The sequence below is a fragment of the Melanerpes formicivorus genome, unplaced genomic scaffold, assembly GCF_026170545.1.
Source record: "Melanerpes formicivorus ecotype bairdi unplaced genomic scaffold, bMelFor1.0.p_v2 SCAF_35, whole genome shotgun sequence".
Taxonomy (NCBI): domain Eukaryota; kingdom Metazoa; phylum Chordata; class Aves; order Piciformes; family Picidae; genus Melanerpes; species Melanerpes formicivorus.
In genome coordinates, this window is record NW_027142387.1 from 6,687,724 (window position 1) to 6,706,566 (window position 18,843).

Genomic DNA, 18,843 nt, shown 5'->3' on the forward strand with positions numbered 1-18,843 from the left:
ATGAGCCAGCTTGCAGCCCAGAAGACCAATCACACCTAGGCTGCACCAAAAAAGCATGGCCAGCATATGGAGTTAGGGGATTCTGCCCCTCTGCTCTGGGGAGACCTCATCTGGACTTCACCCCAACACAAGAAGAGGGCCACAAAGATGGCCACCACTTTGTGGTTCACTTTTGCTACCTGTTTGCTAAGTGGTTAATTGGATGAGTTGTTGCAGCTTAACTTTCAGGTCCTTCAGTGAACTGCAGTGCATAAATCTGGGTCTTGGAAACGTCTCATGTGAACTTTGGTAGCAATAAACTCTTGCCAAGATTTTAAAAATAGCCCAGCTGTTCATCTTCAGTCTTTTAAGAGCTTATTTTTCCTGGAACTCTGGAGAATATAAACTAAAAGTCAAAATTGTTTACATGTACAGTGAACAATCAGGGAAACAATTGAAACTGTTACTAGGAGATCATAACACACTGACAGTTAAGATATTATTTAATGGAATACTAATGAGGGTTGAAAATGGCATTCAAGAAGAGGATATGAAAAGATTGCTTTATTTCCAGAGCTGGTTTGTACTGAGTTGCAAGATATCATTATTATTTTTACATCAGCAATGCTTTTCTAACCTCAATTAGCATGAGACCAGAAGCCATGCTATGAATCTTTCACTGAGACGCAGTTGTCAGCTATGGAAATGAGTTTATAAATGTGTCCTGAAAATGGAAATGCTTTATGCAAATTAACCTGAACCACAATGTGCAAGCTGAGAAGTAGAAGAAATGATGGAATTAACTCAGTGGTGTTGGGAAGCATTGGTGGTGAATAGAAAAGCATCAGCTTGGAGGAGCTGCTGAGCTGCACCAGAGTGGGGAAGGAGACTTAGCAAACCTTTTGGGAAGTGCTGGGTGGAGGTCGTCTCTCCCGCTCACCACTTGCATTTGTAAAAGCATTTTTTCATTCTCAGGAGAGTTTCCTCTCATGGAAAAAGAAGCTTAAATACACACTGACCACCTGGAAAAATCCTACTACAAATGGAGATAGATTTCAAGTCAAGAGAGAGATGTTTCAAATTCCTTACTGTCAGGTGGCTTTTAAAATGACTTAGCAATAAATATGAGAATTCTTGAAACCATTCACTTTGAATTGTTTGAGAGCTGGCAGCCTGACAAAAAGAAATAGAAATCTTCCTTCCTGTGTCCCAATATTTGCTAATATTTGGTCTTTTATCCATTATATTCAAGACTCATTCTGAGCTCCTGCTCTGAATTTGCTTTAGTCATTGCTTATTAATTTTAAATACTATCACTTGAGATATTATTACTCAATGTTTTTAGTAGGTTTAACTTTGTAAAACCTGCCATTAGTGCTCCCTGGACAGTCTTTATTTTGCCCATGCTCATACAACTCTGGAATACTGTGTCCCGTTCTGGGCCCCTCAGTCCAAGGGAACTGTCCAGCAGAGACGTAAAAATGCTGAAGGCAGTGGAACCTCTCCCTCATGAGGAAAGGCTGAGGGAGCTGGGGCTCTTTAGCTTGGAGGGGAGGAGCCTGAAGGGTGCCCTCATTTATGTTGATAAAGATGTGCAGGGCAGTGTCAGGAGGATGGAGCCAGGCTCTGCTTAGGGATGTCCAATGATAGGACAAAGGGCAATGGGTGCAAGCAGAAGCAGAGGAGGTGCCACAGGAACAGAAGTGAAAACTTTTTCACTGTGAGGGTGCCAGAGCCTTGGAGCAGGCTGCCCAGAAAGGTTGAGGAGTCTCCTTTTCTGTAGACATTCCAGACCCACCTGGATGTGTTTCTGTGTGACCTTCTGTAGGTGATCCTGCTCTGGCAGTGGGGTTGGACTGGATGATCTTTCTAGGTCCTTTCCAACCCCTAACATTCTGTGATTCTGTGACTTTGAAGAAGGCAGAATTTCAATCCCCAAATCAGAACGAATAGTTGAAAAAGGGTCTGAAAGAAGACCAGAAAGCTGTCTGATGTGAAACAGATTCAGGCCTTAGGTTTTAGCTTGTACATATATAACAGTATAGATTAAAAAATAGACTTTCCTCAATTCTAACTGCCACGATTTTTTTCTGCAGTAAGTAGGATCCCTGTCCTGGATGCTTTCTTGAGGGTTTTACTGATTCTTTTACATTTCTGGATTCCAAATTTCTGATAACCTTTTGATAAATGAATTACAGTTTCTCTCAAGATAAATGATAACAGCAAATCATGGTGAATTCAAAAGCTGGCAAGTACAGTGGCTTCCCAAAAAACCTGTAAGGCCAGTGCCACTTACTAAGCTATTATTATTTGTACAAATATGGTCCTCTTCTAACTTTATCCTTTGCATTTTAATGAAATTGCTGATTCCCTGTTACAAATATATATCATGTCTTCATCATTTTTATCTTCATCATATTTATTTGATCTAGTTGGAGATGTCCCTGCTGACAGGGAATTGAACAAGATGACCTTTGAGGGTCCCTTCTAACCCAAATACCATCTGTGAACATTTATCTTCATCATATTTATCTTCATTTTCAACCCTGAAAGCTCTCAGATGAACTGAGATCTTGTCCTAAGTACCACAATTTATTAGTAGTGTTAACATTTCCCTCAGTATCAAAACTCTATACAAAGAATTGATTAAATTTCTCCAGGTGAAAGGGCTTGAAAACTAAACTGTGCAGCTAAAAATCACCTTTACTGCTAAAGTAAAAATAAAGACTGAGAGCTTCACAGAAGAAATCAGCTTCACAGCTAATCTACAAGGCTTGTGGGGGTGACACAGTGTGATGTGCTCCACTTTCTGGTGTGAACTTTGACTTCTAACAGCTGTGTGAAACAGAGCTGCTATTCCTAGTCTGTGATAGGAGTGTAAGTACTGTGATAAGCATGAAGATTTTATTTTCTCTAATCTTCATCTTGTTGCCTCATCTCTCAGTTAATAAAAACTCCAAACAACAAACCACAAGGATAAACCAGATGAGCAGACCAACTAAAGACTGACAATAAGACACTGGATAATATTTATACACCTGAGTCTGACCGAGCATAACACAACTATAATTTTCACTAGAAGGTTCGATGGTAACTGTTTTCCACATCCAGGATTGATCATAATTAAATGTACTGTTTCCCATGATGCCTACAAAATCTCATGTCCTCTCAGCCACCATGTACCACACACAAGTTGCCCATGTGAGAGAGTGCACTGCTTGGGATGAGTGTGGTGTTCAGAGTGGAGTAACAGGAGGGGCTGACTTGTGGAGGCAGAGTGCTAACACAGCATATGGTGTACAGCTTTGAGGGAAGATGGCATTTAGTAAACAGGATAAAGAATCATAGAACTGGTTTTGTTTTTAAAGATCATTAAGATCATCCAGTCCAACCATTCCCTAGCTCTACCAAATCTGGAGCTAAACCATCTCCCTCAGCAATACACCTCTGCCTCTTTGAAATACCTCCAGGGATGGGGACTCAACCACCTCCCTGGGGAGCCTGTTCCAGTCTTTCAGAACCCTTTCAGTGAAGAAATTTCTTCCAATACTCAACCTAAACCTCCCCTGGAGCAACTTGAGGCCATTTCCTCTCATCTTTGAAGAAATGTTCAGTCCTTTTTTTTTTTTCCATTATTATTTCTTGGCATCTAGCTTTATCATCTACCTCAGCTTCTGCTCAAATCTGCTTTCTTCCCAGAATACTTTTTAATTCCCCTGGAAGTCAGGCCATCTCGGAACTAGTGACTTTTAGTTCTAAGCATCTGGAAAAATTTCAGTCTCCACATGAAAAGAGGTTAGAGCAAGGTGGGTATGGGTCTTCTTTCCCAAGTCACAAGTGATAGGACAAGAGGAATTTGGAGCATTAATGAAATAAATCCTATATGTTCAGTGTGATGACCATTTAATTCCCTTTGTGCTTTCCTCTATGAAACTGAAAAACCACACTGATTTGTGAAACTGATAAAAAGGTATCAGTTCAGCTTGAAATTTTAAGTTCCTTATAAAAGTGATTCACAGACTCACAGGTTGAGGTTGGAAAGGATCTCTGGAGGTCAGCTAGTCCAGCCTTCTGGAGTCAAGCCGAGTCACCCACGACAAATGTCCAGAGGGCTTTCTGAATACCTCCAAGGATGGAGATTGTAAAGAATTACCTCATGACTCTGATTGTTTCTTTAAAATATTTTGAAGCAGGCTTAGCCTTTATGAGAAAGCCCACAAGATCATTTTGACTACTTCAGAGCTGTGAAGTAAGTAATGATCAGAGAGAGCACTATCTGGAGGGGTTCTCTGAGAGTCTGGGTTGAGAGACGCGTTTTTCTAAACACACTGAAATGTTCCAGCTGTATCTTAAGTTGAATATTTGCCTCCTGCTGTGTTTCATTTGTGTCACTGGGAGAAATCTCCTGAGGAGGTTCATGAACAATTGCAGGCTTTTATGAGTTTTCAAATTATATTGCCAGCCCAGCTTCTTTATCAAACATAACTTTGTGGACAGCGTTCACTGCTTCGTTTCAGACACTCCACTCATCACCTGCTTTCTGCTGGATGCTTTTCCTTCCTTGTCCAAAAAAAACTCCATCTGAGGTGCCAAGCAGTTTTCTTAGTCCTGAGTGTCCATTAGTCAATATGACAACAAATAAAAGGCTTGCACACATCTATTACACCAGGCAAATCTGCAAAAGAAGAACTCATTTGGCAGCAATTTCTTGTAGCATCAGGCAATAACGCTGTCTTGGGGGCAGGAGATTTATCTGAAGAGAATGAATAAATAAATAACCCTTTATACACAATTCTGTCATATATGGTTAATTGTATTTTGTGCTTGTATCAAACTGTCACTCAGGTTTAACATCGAACAATGGCACATTACTAGGGAAACATCAGACTGTTAGGCTGTTAGGCAGCACAAAATTAGAGCACCTTTTCTTTCAGTTCACAGATTTGGACCTTTTATACACTGTGAAGAGTATCCAAGCAGGGATGTGTCTTTTTATACCTCATGTAAATAACTGTCTGCCACTTGCTAGCTACAAAGGTCCATGTGGTCAGTAGAAGTGTCAGGAGTGAAAAACATGCTGAAAACTAACAATCACATCTTTTCATCTGCTTCCTAATAAATGAGCAGGAAAAATGATTAAGAGAAAATTAACAAAAACTATGGAAACTCTCCTGGAGGGCAGCATTTCATAAGCACAAGGCAGTAATTGTGTTTGTGAAAATGAGCACCTCAAAGAGGCCATTGAGACAAATCCAAACAGGACAGTTGAAAGGATGTGGAACTACAAATGTACTGCAGAGTGCTAAAAAAAAAAAAATAGAAGCAATTAGAAACCTGGAAGTATCAAAAGAAGTGCGTCCAGCAGGATGAGAGAGGTGATTCTCCCTCTCTACTCTGCTCTATTGAGACACCCCCATGCAGTACTGCATCCAGTTCTGGTGCCACCAACACAAGAAGGACACAGACCACTGGAGTGTGTCCAGGGGAGGTCACAAAGATATCAGAGGGTTGGAGAACCTTGGCTATGGAGACAGGCTTAGAGAGTTGGGGCTGTTCAGCCTGGAAAAGAGAAGGCTCAGAGGAGACCTTAGAGCAGCCTTCCAGTACCTGAAGGGGGCTACAAGAAAGCTGGGAAGGAACTTTTTACAAGGGCTAATAGGATGAGAGGGAATGGATTGAAGCTTGAGGAGGGCAGAATTAGACTGGACATTAGGAAGAAATTCTTGAGAGTGAGGGTCATGAGACACTGGGATAGGTTGCCCAGGGAAGCTGTGGATGCCCCCTCTCTGGAGGTGTTCAACGCAAGGTTGGATGATGCCTTGAGCAACCTGTTCTAGTGGAAAGTGTCTCTGCCCATGGCAGGAGGATTGGAACTAGATGATCTTTAAGGCTCCCTACAACCCAAACCATTCTATGAATCTATGAATCTATAAGTAGCCTAGAGAGAAGATAGAAAAAGTTCATCTGTTTCCCTGGAAAAGTAGTTATAGTGGAAACAGTCCATAAAAATCATCCTTCATGGCTTTTTACAGTAGCTATCTGTTAAAAATACCTGGTAAGTTAGACTACCATATGAGTAGCCTTCACTTTCAAGGCAGATGTATTTAAGTTCCAGAAAGAGAGAAGAGAATGTATTGGGGAACTTTTGAGAGGTAGTGCTTTTGTTTTCTGTCAGATGACTGACTCTAAATGGATGCTAGTATTACAGACACATCCTCCTGTAGATCTAAGATGTTTCAGAAATGCTAGGTGGGGATAGGAGCTGATTTTTATCTTCAAAGGAAAAAATGTGTTGGTGTTGTTTTCCACATAATTCAAAAGCAAACCCATTAAAATACATTCTAGCTGTTGGGAGTTTGAGGTTTGTGTGTGTATGTTTTAGAACTCTGTAAAATAGCCTGTGCCTTTACTTTGAGTATTGTGGTCCATGCTTATGATCACTGGGCTTATTTGCTTTCTTATCAAGGTGGGGGCTATTGGCAAGTCATAGAATCATGGAACTATTGGACGGTTTGGGTTGGAAGGCTCCTCTAAAACTTATCCAATCCAACCCCACTGCAGTCAGCAGGGACATCCTCCCTTAGAGCAGCCTGCTTAGAGTGGTGGCCAGACTCACCTTGAAGATCTCCAGGGATGGGGTCTCAGCTGTCCCCCTGGGCAGCCTGGTGTAGTGTTCCAGCACATTATGGTGCAGAACTTGTTCCTCACATCTGATCTAAATCTGCTCTGCTCTCATTTCAAACCGTTGCCCCTCATCCTGTCACTGAAGTCCTTTGCAAACAGTCCCTCTGCAGCCATCTTTTAGCCCACTTCAGGTACTGGCAGGCTGCTATTAGGTCTGCCTTGAGTCTTCTCTTCTGCAGGCTGAACAACCCCAGCTCCCTCAGCCTGTCCTAGTAGCAGGGGTGCTCCACCCCCTGATCATTTTTGTGGCCCTCCTCTGGACCTGCTCCATCAGCTCCATGTCCTTCCTGTGTTGAGAGTTCCAGAACTGGACACAGCACTGCAGATGAGGTCTCACCAGAGCAGAGTGGCAGGATCCCCTCTCTCCATCTCTGCTTTTTGATGCAGCCCAGGCTGCCATTGGCCTTCTGGGCTGCAAGTGCCCATTGCTGGCTCATGTCCAACTTCTCACCCACCAGCACCCCTAAGTCCTTTTGTGCAGGACTGCTCTCAATTTCATCACTCCCCAGCCTGTATTGATATCTTGGATTGCCCTGACCTATGTGCAGGACCTTACACTTTGACATTACGAGCTATCAGCAAGTTAATTAAATAGATTTTAAGAGATACATAGTTCTTCATGTGCTTCAGCTGTAGCTCTGCAAAGGAAAGGTGCAAGGCCTGAAGAAACTCTGACAAGAAATTGTTTTGTGTAATGCTGGAAGTTTTAAGCTTGCTAAGTTGCCAGACGTTAGTTTGGCTTCCTCAACAGCTCTAAACAGGGATGTATCATAGGCAGCTATGTGATTATCTGGTGACTGTGCTATGATTCCATTTCTTTTGCAACAGGAACATATGCAAAGTCAAGGAGTTAGTCTGCAGACCACTTCCTAGTGTCTAGGCTTGATACAGCTCATCGTAGGTGCTGGTTTTCCAGCCACATGCAGACCTTAGTCAGTTTGGGCTCTAGAGCCCATTGTAAACAAAAATCATACAAAATCTGGAGCCATGTTTTTAGTGCTTACACTGAGATGAAGGGCTGGTTTATGGCTTCATAACCCATCAGGAGGGCCAGGTACTGTGTTAGAGGAGTGTTATTGGCAGTTATCTGGTGTGTGCTCTACAGATGCAGTAAGATAAGGCACAGAATGCTCAGGCCCATTTTAAATGTCCCAGGGGAAAACAGGATCAAACCCAGAAATATTAACTCCCATCTTGTATCAGGTTGAATTGTCTGTGATTAGGGAAGAAAGAGAACCCTCAGAACAGACTTGGTTTTTTTCCTGTGTTACTTGAGCATCATGTGTGCTGTCTTTTAATCAAATTGCAAGCTATTAATTGTGTGTGCCTTCATATCTTAAGATTTCAGTAAAAAACACTAAAGGTGAATACTAAATACAGGATAAGCAGTTCAACTGAAAGCTTGCTAAGGGTATTCTGTCACCTGGCTCTTCCCAAACCTTTCCTCTGTTGTTTTTACCACAATAGTTGAGAACCTTGCTTTAATATCCTTTAGTAGATATTAACAAAAAATAAAATGTGGCTTAGAAATATACACCCTATGAAATTTCAAGTGTGCAGAGGCATGCCTGCAGCCAGACATGCCTTCAACAAGCAAGGAGCTATCCATGAGGAGATTTGGGTTCATTTGCTCTCATCAGCACTAGCTGTGAATCCACCATGGTTTGGGGCCTGATTAGGTGGTCGTTAATTGCTTAATGTGTGAAAGAAAAGTTAGTGATACGTATGAGAAGCTTCTGTCACTGATCTCAAAGCCTGTGAGTAATCCTCCAGATGAGCAGTGGGACTGTGACTGACTCAGCTCTACGTAATATCCATAAACTTATTAGCAAAGTAAGAAGCTGATGAATTATTCTGGAGAGAGCTCAAGGGGAAAGTGATTTCCTCTGTCATTACTCAAGACAGGGCAATAAATGTGCTCTTTGATTGGGTGTGCTTGGCAGACTGCAGGTTTTCACTGACCTCTGTCATCTCCTTCAACACTTGTTCCATGCTTACCCCACCAGCCAGCCATGAACTAAAAGACAAGCTCTGACTCCTGTTAAAGCAGAGAGTGGTTATAATGCATTGGATAATTTGGCAAGGCAGAAGCAACCAAGCCAGATTATTTAAGGTTGGGGCAAGCCCAGCAGGTGTGGTGAAGGCTTGTTTCGACTGGGAGCTTGAATGGAGGGTTTTGCTCTTGCCAGAAAGTGGTTCTTAAACTGATCTTGACTACAGAGTAGTATAAGGTGAGCATTCCCCCAGTGACATTTAAGGAAGCAGAGCAGAGTTTGTCAGTAAGAGAGATGTTTTTCTTTATCCCGCTCCTCATTTTTAGGGCAAAACATGCAGAAGGCTTTCCAGAACTCAGAAGCAGGCAAAAAATGAGTTTGGAATCAAAAACTTTCTGCAAATTACATCAGCTTTGGGTAGATTGGATGTGGCACTTGGTGCCATGGTCTAGGCATGGGGTCTGTGTTGATAGGTTGGACTCGATGATCCTCGAGGTCCTTTCCAACCTAAGCGATACTGTGATACTGTGATATTTTCCACCATAAAAGTACTTTAAATTAGAAATAGAGACTTCTTTTGTTTTTTAAGGTCTCTTAAGTATGTCAGAGCATGTTGCACAGATGAAGGACCATGTGTCTATTTTAGTTTTGGTTTTAGAGACAATAACAAAGCGCAGAAATGTTACTTCTAAGTCAAGAGGAGGTGCATAGATGCTAGTGTTCAAATCACACTACATGAAATCAACAACTTATGTAGTCTGCTGAAAATCAGCATCCTCACTAAGGTGGGGTTTGGGTGGGTTTTTTTCATAGGTACAAGGCTGGTTTGGGTACCAATATTGGACATTGTGGCCTGCTTGTGGTCTTACACACTGGTAACTGGAAAGCTTTTGTTTGACTGAAGAATGGTATGGGCTAGCCTACTGTGCTCATACAAAGGAAGCCCTTTTCTATGTCTCCATAGTCAATCTTTAGTAGCACTTAACTGCAAATGCAAAAGACTTTGCTGTTCCTTCTGTTGTAGTTTCTCCTCAGCAAGCATCAGCTGAAAATTGTAATTTAAGACTTCCTACTGCACAAGGTAATAATTTTCCTAATATTTGGGGTTCTGTCAAAAAAAAAAAGGAAAAGTCTTACCATGAAGATTTTGACAATTAGACAGTTATTATATCTGCAATTTTCAATTCAGTCCAGGCAGTATCAGAAAACTAATAACATATCCATTTCAATGCTGTTTTAATGTAGATACAATCTGCTCAGTCTGAAGAAATGTTTTCCATGCACTAGAATCAGACTGAAGAGATCTTCAAAGGTAAGAAGGTTGTTTTGCTGTGAAGCTCTGGAACTTATATGCAATTGAACATGAAGCATGACCTGTGTAGAGATGGCCCTTTCAGGGTAAGCTCTTCACTAGCAAAGCTCTAACTTAGCCACCCTGCCAGGGGCTGGTTTGGTGGCCTGGACTGGTGTGGTTTTGTGGGACATGCTTCAGGAATATCTACATACATAAGGCTGTGACTTCTGTTTTGGATCTAGAGCCCATCTTCTAGAAAGTGGACACATTTGTATTCAATGTCTGTGAGTACTGGAGAATAGAATCATAGAATTGTTTGGGTTGCAAAAGTGCTTTAAGATCATGGAGTCCAACCATTCTCTAACTATACCAAGGCTGAGGCTAAACCAGGTCACTCAGCACCACATCAATGACTCTCTGAAATGCCTATAGGAATGGGAATTCAACCACTTCCCTAGGGAGCCTGTTCCAGGCTTTGAGAAGCCTTTCATTCAAGAAGTTTCTTCTCATATCCAACCTAAACCTCCCCTGGTGCAACCTCAGGCCATTTCCTCTCATCCTATGACTTGTTTTTAAGTAGAAAAGATCAACCCCCACCTGGCTCCAACCTCCTTTCAAGGAGTTGTAGAGAGCCAGAAGGTTTACTCTCAGTCTCCTTTTCTTCAAACTGAACAATTCCCTCAGCTGCTCCTCACCAGCCCTGTTCTCCAGACCCTTCACCATCTTCCTTGCCCTTCTCTGGACCTGCTGCAGCACCTCAATGTCTTTCTTGCAGTGACAGCCGCAGAATTGAACCCAGTACTCAAGGTGTGACCTCCCCAGTGCTGAGTCCAAGGGGACAGTCACTTCCCTCAGGTCTGTAAGAAATTTCTGTGCATTTTTGGCACCACTTGTCATGCATATTTCCACTCTAGTCTTGTTTGGATTTGTGTACAGTCTTTAGTGCTCATCTGAATCCATCTTAAAGATCCATCTACTTTTCTACATATTGCCACATTACCTTTACTTAAATGAAGTGACCTTCACAGCATCACTTCCTGTCTGCTTAGCCATCACTACTGCTTCCCCCTCCCCACTATTTCAAAGTACTCATGCCAGGTCTCAGCCTGCTCTCTTACTGGTCAGATATCCCTTCCTGCTGGCTGTGCAATGAACCTGGCAGGCAAATGGATCCCAGTTAAAAACATCTGCCTTTTGATTTTCATAGAATCATACAATCAACAAGTCCAACCTATCACCTAATACCTAACACCTCATGGCTAGCTAAACCATGGCTTCAAGTGCCACATCCAATCCTCCTTTAAACACCTCCAGGGACAGTGACTCCACCACCTCCCTGGGCAGCACATTCCAATGGCCAATCACTCTTTCTGTGAAGAACTTTCTCCTCAACTCAAGCCTAAACCTCCCCTGGTGCAGCTTGAGACTGTGTCCTCTTGTGCTGGTGCTGGTTGCCTGGGAGAAGAGACCAACCCCCACCTGGCTACAATCTTCTTTCAGGTAGTTATAGACAGCAATAAGGTCTCCCCTGAGCCTCCTCTTTTCCAGGCTAAACAATCCCAGCTCCCTCAGCCTCATCTCATAGGGCTTGTGCTCAAGGCCTGTCACCAGCCTTGTTGTCCTTCTCTGGACATGCTCAAGTGTCTCAATGTCCTTCCTAAATTGAGGAGCTGGGAACTGGACACAGTACTCAAGGTGTGACCTAACCAGTGCTGCTTACAGGGGCAGAATGACTTCCCTGCTCCTGCTGGCCACACTGTTTCTGATTCAGGCTAGGAATTTAGCTATTGTCTTTTAATTATCCTTCTTTAAACTGCCTCACAGTGAAAACATGTGCTGGGTCAGGAACGATTGCTCAGCAGCAGGCAGGAGGGCTTCTTCCAGATGCAGTGCCAGCTCACTACAATGGGACAGTGACAGCTCTTGTTTGCCAGCACTTATTTGCTGCTAGAAGGCATGATTTGGGGCAGGGAAGATAGTAGGCTTTTTCTGGCTGTAAGCTGAACACATCAAAAAATGAACTACAAATGTAAAATCAAGACTTGCCAGAGGCACATGTGGGAGCAGAGCTTCACTGGTTTGTACTTTCTACTTTTTGTTATCCCTAGATAAGATAAACCTCTACTTGGGCACAGAACTTCTTGCCTGGTTATCAGCATGGATTGTGATACAATCTATTTTTCCTACCCTTCCCTCTCCTAATCTGAAGCATGGATTGTTGTAAGTCATCATCTGGGTTTTCTAGCTTTCTAAAGGGGTCTTACTTGAAAAATTGCATGAAGGAAAGCTTTGTCAGTGTGTTTACTGTTCTGTAATACCTGTAATCCTTGACCAAAAGCATTGGGTGGATTGTGCTCTCAGAAGCTGTTTCATCTGAGATGCACTTTCCCAGAGATCACTCTCAGGTTGATCCTAGCAGCTATGAGATAAAGAAGAGAGAAGTTCAAGCAATGAAGTGGTTCAAATGTCAAAACATATTTTTGGAAAGGCAATTAGAACTGATTATTTGCAGAGTTCATGATCAGACTGGGGGCCAGCAGTATAAAAAAGCTACCGAGGTTAATAGTTTTCTCCATACTGTGCCAGATAAGCAATTTTAATGTCTCTGGGAAACAGTCCTTTGTGGCTGTCTGGTTTAATGAGCTTTCAAAACAATTGCCTGAGTTTCTATTTCAGATGCCCGTTGAGGAAAATCCAATCACATCAGGTTAAGGCACCCCTGAGCTAACAAAGATGTTATAGTCTCTTTCTCACAGTATCACAGTATCACCAAGGTTGGAAGAGACCTCAAAGATCATCGAGCCCAACCTGTCACCACAGACCTCATGACTAGACCATGGCACCAAGTGCCACGTCCAATCCCCTCTTGAACACCTCCAGGGACGGTGACTCCACACCCTCCCTGGGCAGCACATTCCAATGATGAATTACTCTCTCCATGAAGAACTTCCTCTTCACCTCGAGCCTAAACTTCCCCTGGCACAGCTTGAGACTGTGTCCCCTTGTTCTGGTGCTGGTTGCCTGGGAGAAGAGACCAGCCCCTTCCAGGCTACAACCACCTTTCAGGTAGTTGTAGAGGGCAGTGAGGTCACCCCTGAGCCTCCTCTTCTCTTTAGAGTACAAACACCTGGGCTGATTTTGTGTTTTGTTTTGGGGGTTTGTTTGTTTGTTTAATGCAAAGCACCAAAAGCACAACTAAAAGAGCTGAGTGCTCAGCATCCAGGCAAGCCAGGCCCACTGAAAGTGTACAGAATTATTAATGGCTTAATTTGAGTCACCAAACACCATTGTATAGTAAAATGACCTTTTTTCAGCAAGCATTAACTAGTGCTAAAGAAGTTCTACTGTGGTTGCAAAGTACGGGTTGAAGAGAAGGGCTTGGTAGTCACAAAATTTGATTCTTCAAAAAATACAAAGCCACAGAATGGTAGGGGTTGGAAGTGACCTCTGGAGATCATCAAGTCCAACCCCCCTACCAAGGCAGGTTCACCTAGGGGGGCAAGTTCATCTAGAGAAGCAGGTTCAGCTAGGGAACCTTCAAGTTTAGTAGGCCAATCAAAAGATGAAAAGGGGATGGACACCAGAGAAGATCAGTGCAGTGATGCAGCAAGAGAAATGCACCATAAAGAGGATTTATGCTGCAGACCTGTATGTACAAAAGCAGTGCTCAGTTTCCTTATTAAATTTTTTAACTGTATGCATTCACCACCCACAGAAGTCATCACTATCTATTTCTAGCTCTACAAGTGCTTTATGTGGATGTCAGCAAGGTAAGCAAGGCTAGCAGAGGCTGTTAAAAAGAGCAGGCTTCTCTGTAGCTGCTACAGACATAAATCCACACCAATTCCCATCATCAGGTGGCCAAGAGCAGTGTGAGCTATGGACCTCATATAGATCCAGTGAGTTCTCTTGTGAGTGGGTGGCAGCTTTGTCCTCATCAGGAACTAGAAAAATATCCAGTGCCCCTCTACTAGCTGCTAAAAAACACATCTAAGCCCCACCTTGCTTTACTGGTTCAGCTCTTCCTTGAATTTGAACAGCTGCTTTCTTCCTGGGTGCTCTGTGAAGCAAGAAAATAGCTTTAAAGACTAACTGGAGGCATTTGTTTATACTGGAGCACTACTGCATTTGTAAACTCCACAGAGCACATTAAATAGAAAGCTGTAAGTCAAGATCCCAGGTACTCTCTTTCAGTCACATCCTGGAGAAGCTGGTTTTTGGCTCGTAAGTTAATCATGAATCATAGGATAGAATCATAGAATCAGTTAGAAAATACCTTTAAAGATCAGTGAGTCCAACCTAACAGAGCCACAAAATCACAGAATAGTGGAGGTTGGAGGGACTTCTGGAGATCACCTCGTCCAACCCCCTTGCTAAAGCAGGTGCACCTAGAGCAGGTTGCAGAGGAACAAATCCAGGTGGTCTTTGAAAGTCTGCAGATGAAGAGACTTTGCAACCTCTCTGGGTAGCCTGGTCCAGTGTTCTACCACCCTCACAGCAAAGAATGTTCAAGTGAAACCTCCTGCATTCTGATTTGTACCTGTTGCTCCTTGTCCTGTCTCTGGGCACCACTGAAAAAGAGCCCAGCCCCATCCTCTTGAACTCCACCCTTTAGATATTGATCAGCATTGATAAGATCCCCTCTGTTTGCTCTTCTCCAGGTGAAACAGTCCTCAGGTCTCTCAGCCTCTCCTCATCAGAGAGATACTCCAGTTCCCTCAGCATCTTTGTGGCCTCTGTTGGGACTCTTTCTAGTAGTTCCCTGTCAATCTTGAACTGGAGAGCCTAAAACTGGACACAATACTCCCGGTGTGGCCTCACCATGGCAGAGCAGAGGGGAAGGAGAACCTCTCTTGACCTGCTGGCAACATTCTTCCTAGTGCACCCCAGGATACCACTGGCCTTTTTTGCCACCGGGGTATTAATATTTCCACATCCATCTTGAATCTTTGTGCTTCTGTAGAAGCTGAACTGAAAGAAATGAGTCTGCATAAAGAATATTCTTCTGTCTTAGAGAAATCCTCTTGAATCTGAATGTTGCCTGTGACTGGGTGCCAACACATCAAGCTGTTGCAGTACAAAGAAGTATAAAATAGGAGCTTGGCTGTATGAAATTGCTCTAGCCTTTTCCTCCTACTGCATTGCTCAGAATGTGGAAGGAAACTAGTGTGAAGACATGTTGGAGGGTGGCTTCCGTGGTCTGTTAGAATGTTTCAAGATGTGCTTCTCTGAGGACAGCTGTTCCCACTGCAGGAGCCTCTTCCTTCCAGCAGACATCTGCAGAGAAGGGCAAACAAGGCAGGTTCTCTTGCAATGTTTTATCTTCCCAGGTGCTTCATAGCATAGCCATCAGAGTCAGCAGCCTCAGGATAAAGACTATTTAAACCATCTAACATTTTAGCTATCCAGAGAAACCTCACGGTAATATCCATGCTGTACAAGTTTATCTGGAGCAGTTAGATCTTTTTCTTCTCAGGGATGTTTATAGGAGAACTGCATGGAATGATTAATTTTGAGATGCCTACAAATATAATTGCCAGTTAACATTTCATTTGGCATCTCTTAACTTCATGTTTCAAAATGAGTGTAGTAAACATGAAATTACAGGTTTCTTCCTTTTCTGTAAGATGCCACCTAGGCTCTAATAGGCTTGATTGAAAAGCTACTTCCTGTAATAGCCAGCCCTGGGCATTTGTAGGCATGTAGAAAATCCAGGTTTAATTCCATATCTGAAGGGCTTTGATGACTTGAATCAGTCTTGGGTAAATTACCCAATTTCTGGGCTATTTAGGAGATATGTGGAAAGGTTGCTTTGAGGTCCTGAAGCTGAGGAATATTTGATGTTGCTTTGCATGGGTGAGAGGAGGAAGACTTTGAAAGGAGCTCCTGTTTGCCTTGAAACAGAGTAACTTCCAGATACCTACCTGCCTTTCACAGGAAAGGCCCTTTTTGTGCCTGATTTACTTAATGATTCTGAAATGCTCTGAGCTGAAGTGCAAATTTTGTTCATTCACAATAAGAAAACTATGACTAGATCTCAGTAGCTGTTATTTACATAACCCTTGGACCAAGTAAGTTTCCTCTGCCTTTCAGAAGCTATTTCTGACAGCTCAACAAGTCTCAGAGAAATGAAGGCTGACATTCATAGAATCATAGAATAAACAAGGTTGGAAAAGATCAACAAGTCCCAAACTATCATCCAACCCCTCATGACTAACTAAACCATGGCTTCAAATGCCATGTCCAATCCTTCTTTGAACACCTCCAGTGATGGTGACTCCACCACCTCTCTGGGCAGCCCATTCCAATGGCCAATAACTCCTTCTGTGAAGAACTTCCTCCTCATCTCAAGCCTAAACCTCCCCTGGCACATCTTAAGACTGTGTCCTTTTGTTCTGGTGCTGATTGCTTGGGAGAAGAGACCAACCCCTTCCTGGCTACAACCTCCTTTTAGGTAGTTGTAGACAGCAATAAGGTCTCCCTCGAGCCTCCTCTTCTCCAGGCTAAACAATCCCAGCTCCCTCAGCCTCTCCTCATAGGGCTTGTGCTTGAGACCTCTCACCAGCCTCATTGCCCTTCTCTGGACACATCTGAGTGTCTCAATATCCTTCTTAAATTGAGGGGTCCAGAACTGGACGCAGTACTCAAGACCTCCCCCAGATGTCTCACACTATTCATCTCAGCAAGCAGGAGTTTGCTTTGAGCTGTAGAGCTTCTGCTTTGCCCAGCCAGGTTCTGTGCAGCCGTAGGGAATATAAAACTGTTGGCCTTTCTACAATGCCAAGATAGAAAAGTGACAAATTGGGAAGATGCCTTAACATGGATTTAATGGAGAAAAACTTCTGAGTTGAACTTGTCCATATTTTAGATACTGCACTTGATTTGTTACTGTGGCTCATTTGAAATGTGATTCCTAAGTGATGTTTGCATTTGCCAGGGGAGTTTATTCAGCTTCAAATGATGATAACAGCACAAAAATGTCTAAGGATTATTTTTAACCTTTATGTTCATGTTTCATTGCTGCCAGATGAAACCACCATCCAGTGGAAAAATATTTGCATCTAACAAGTCAAGATCACCTGAGCAAGCCTAGACTCAGTGCACATCTGGGATGTGAGCATCACTGATATAAGAAACAAGCAATCCTCAAGAGGGCAAGAAGGCCGAGAGCATCCTGGCCTGTAGCAGGAAGAGTGTGTCAGTCAGGCCCAGGGAAGTGATTATCCCCCTGGAGTCAAGGTGAGACCACACCTTGACTACTGGGGTTAGTTCTGGCATCTTCACACCAAAAAAGACATTGAGGTGCCACAGTGGGTCTGGAGAAGGGCAACAAAGCTGTTGAAGGGTCTGGAGAGCAGGACTGGTAAGGTTTAACCTGGAGAAAAGGGGCCTGAGTGGAGACCTCATTGCTTCTGCAACTCCCTGAAAAGAGCTTGGAGCCTGGTGGAGGCTGGTCTCCACAGAACCACAAAATCACTATTGTTGGAAAAGATCTTTAAGATCACCAAGTCCAACCATTATCTGTACTATGATTCCATGTTGAAATGTATGGAGCTGGAAGAGCAAGCCAGGAGGCTGTTCTGGAAAAAAGCCTTTAACATCATCCAGTCCAAACACTATCTGTTCTGTGATTCTACGCTGAAATGCTTGGAGCTGGAGGAATAAGCCAGAAGGCTGCTTCTCAGCAGCCCAATTTGCATGCAGTGCAATCCAAGCATACCAGAAACCTGGGGGTTGCTCTCTGAATTTTCTGCTTGCAAATGTATGAGCACTTGAGACGAAGTAATTCATGAGAGACTAGAATCCCTCTCTCCCTCAAATACTTAGCCATAATGCACAGCATTAATAGCACTTAAATACCAGAGACTGGCACTTCATTTTTTTCCATCCTAGTAGAATGCATTGTTCCTGTTATATATATATATATATATATATATATATATATATATATGAGAGACTGGCCCTTCAGGGTTTTTTGTGCATCCTAGTAAAATGAATTGTTCCAGTGCTTGATTTCATTTTCTCGGCTTCTACTTCAAAGCAGCACAAGAGAAAAATAGTTAGAATCATAGAATGGTCTGTGTTGGAAGGGACCTCCAAAGGTCATCTAGTCCATCCCCCTCTGCAGTAAGCAGGGGCATGCTCAACTAGACCAGGTTGCCCATAGCCTTGTCAAGACTGACTTTGAATATCTCCAGGGATGGGGCTTTCCAATATTTTGGCCCAGGGATACATCTGCTACAGATAAAATTTGAACACAGTTAAATTTAGCAATTTGTCTGTGATGGAATTTAGTGACTGGGTTTTCTCCACGTGGAAACATGCACCATGTGCTGGTATTTTGACTTTTTTATCCTCTTTTTCCTCTGGTATTTAGAGTCACTTGAGTATTCAGTTTCATTCAAAATACGATCCTACTACTGCTAACCCTGACTGCAAGCAAAACCTCCCACTTAGGCCTTTGCAAAGTGTGACTGGTGACATCAGCTTTTATTTAGAGTTCAACTGAGGGGAACAATCTACTTCCTAGTGAAAACTGAAGATAGCATCTGATTTTTCCTTGCTGTTAATAGCACTATAAACTGTGTGAGTCTAGTCTTTATATAGTAAAGTTTTGACTTTTCCAGAAGCTGGCAGATGATGCTTTCATGTTCAAGTCATCTGTTTAATCTCAGAGCTTTGTTAAACTAGGCAAATGACAGTATAAAAACCTTGCTGTAATGCACATTGGAATATTCAACATGTGCCAGTGTTCTACCACCCTTATAGCAAAGAACATGCTCACCATACTCATCTTAGTAGTAAAATGGCTGTGTGGGTTTTCTCTGTGTGACCAGGCTGCCTGCAAGCACTTCCCCTTGGATCATGGCCTGTCTTGTCAAATGCTGCCTT